Source organism: Echinops telfairi, unplaced genomic scaffold, assembly GCF_000313985.2.
Source record: "Echinops telfairi isolate 266 unplaced genomic scaffold, ASM31398v2 ScPeMD7_1713;HRSCAF=2227, whole genome shotgun sequence".
In the NCBI taxonomy this organism is placed as follows: Eukaryota; Metazoa; Chordata; class Mammalia; order Afrosoricida; family Tenrecidae; genus Echinops; species Echinops telfairi.
In genome coordinates, this window is record NW_022105611.1 from 22,309,773 (window position 1) to 22,312,393 (window position 2,621).

The window sequence follows — 2,621 nt, forward strand, 5'->3', positions numbered from 1 at the left end:
TTAGCTCCTGGTAAGGACAGCGCGTATTCCACAATTTTTAGTGCATTATTGTATGGAACATGGTTTGTTTCAAAATGATGAAATATTTCTAACCATTTGTTCTCTATTGTGATTTTTGCTGATGCCCAAGATTTAATCTTTGCCTTATCAGTATATATATTTTACTAATGACCTCATTAAAAAGATAATTTTCGGAAATATTACTGTATGGGAAATTTTGAGTAATATGATCGAATGATTTTTGCACATCATTCCAGTACTGTCTGCTAAATTCAAGAAATTTTATGTATTTATGAAATAAATAAATAAATTACCTAAATTATCTGAATAGCTGATTTGCTGACATCACTTGTTTAACTGGCACTAGCACGCAGTACGATGTATATCGTCAGAGAGACAGTTACAAAATGTTTTCGTCATTGCCAATGCCAAAAAATGCCATTGTTCATTAAGTCCAAACAATGGTGGTCGAATTCTAACAACTGATCAACACTGCGAACTTTGATAAGCAGTTCTCAACGATTATTTGTTATTATTAAAGTTTAACATTATAAAATTAACAAAAATAATATAAAACTCATCCTGGTGAAATAGCCACATGGCAGGCGAAAATCGTATATTCTCTTCCCGTTCTCCTGCCGTTCCCTAACTTGTTGTGCATTCTTTCCAAAATTCGGGACTTTTAAAAAACGCCGCGGGACAAATTGTTAAAAATCGGGACTGTCGCGCCCAAAGCGGGACTCTGGTCACTTTAAGCTAGTGTCCGGGCGGGGGGTGGGGGGCTGGGGGTCCCGAGGGACCCCGGCTGGGAGCGGAGGACAGGCTGTAAGGCTGGAGGAGTTGTGGACGATCTTGGCCCTCGAGCTTTTTGGATGTCTATATTTATATTTATATATTTGACCTAACAGCAGGCCGTGTTTTCTCAGTGGCCATTTTGTGTGCTAGCCCAGTTAATCTTTCTCTTCGCTTGAAGCAGCCTGTCCGCGTCCTCGTGAGCCACCCACCCCAGTGAGCGTAGCCCGATCTCACTGGACACCCGACCTCCCCCAGGAAGGAAGCGCTGCTTTTCAGGCCGCAGGGCCACCAGGGCGCTCCGGTTCATAGACCAGGGTTGTGCAGGATGCGGATAGAGCCCTGCTGATGTCTCCCCTTCTTTTATCTTTGTTCCTTTGACCCAAGAGGTCACAATGCAGAACCCCCAAATGTCGAACCCCACACTCAAACCCCCTGCCCTGGAGCCGATTCAGACTCAGTGACCCTGCCTGCCTGTCCTGGGTTTCTCTACAGGAGCAGGCAGCCTGATCCGCCTGCCACTTACCGTAGCAGCTGGTGGGTTTAAGGCGTCAACCACTTTGTTAGCAGCCCAATGACTATGACTATCTGACCCCCACCCGGCAGGGCTCCTTGGAAGCCCTCTGCAAATTGCTTCTCTTGCTACAAACCACCCAAGTCCTTTCCCCTTTTTACGGTGTGCACTCTGGGATGGGAGGCCTGCTGCCTGCATGGAGTGCGTACGTGGGTGATGGTGTCTATTTGAGGCTGGATTCCTAGTGGTACGAATCCCCTTCCAGGACCCGTGGGGTTACTGAAGTGACATAGGGGAGACTTGGCCACTATGTAGAAAAGGGCAACAATCCAAGTCTGGCCCAAAAATGATCTTTGGGTTTGTTTTTTTTTAAGCTTTGGCTCTGACTCTCTGAAATACTTTATGTTATAAAGCATTTTCAATTTCCCTGGTAAATTTGCAAAACCCCCCCACTGGTTGTCAAGTCAGTTCTAGTTCAGAGAACTAATACTCCATAGGTTTTTCAATGGCTAACTTTCTAGTAGCTTGTCAGGCTCTTCTGAGGGGCCTCGGGGAGCATTTGAACCTTTAAGCTTTCAGTTAAAAGCTGTTTGCACTGCCCAGGGATTCCAGGGTACCCATACCAGCATCCATGTTCCAAGGTGACAAGGCGGTAAACTCTGAAGGGGGTGGATGCTCCTTGGCATAAGTCTAGCCCAGGGACCAGGTTAGTCGTTTTAGAATTAGGGAATGTGTGTGGTAAGTCAACTGACAACACTTGTGTGATTCCCAGGTAGAGATGTATGTAGGACACAATTATATGTGTCCCTCTGCACATGGTCTACCCCCTAAGGTTATAGTTGTCATTGCAAGTCTGACACAATTGCTGTGAAATAAAATTTGACCTTATTGGCCGACAGTCGTTGACTGCTCTGTTCTTGAAGTAAGAGAAGTAGCATGGTGACTACCTGGTGGCTAGGGAGGGGTCAGCCATTTGCTGGTATTGTCTCTTAGGGCTGAGCAGGGACATTCTGGAGTTTACTGCCCAGTAACTGCCCATGTGGCCCAACAAATTAGAAAAAGGAACTAAAAACACAAAGCAGGAAACCCGAGGTGACAGGTGACGGGCTTTCCCAAACTTGGGCTTACATGGTAGGAGCCACAAATGACCTAGAGATGCTTTTTGCTTCATTAGCATCACAAATCCCTCGGAGCCAGGGCCCTCTCAGTAAGATCAAGTCTTACTTGTGGGATGCATCCCACTTCTGAGGAACTCCCTCTTCCTAGCAAAACCCTAAGGATCCCTCCCCTTAGTTAACATAGGTGTTGTAACACC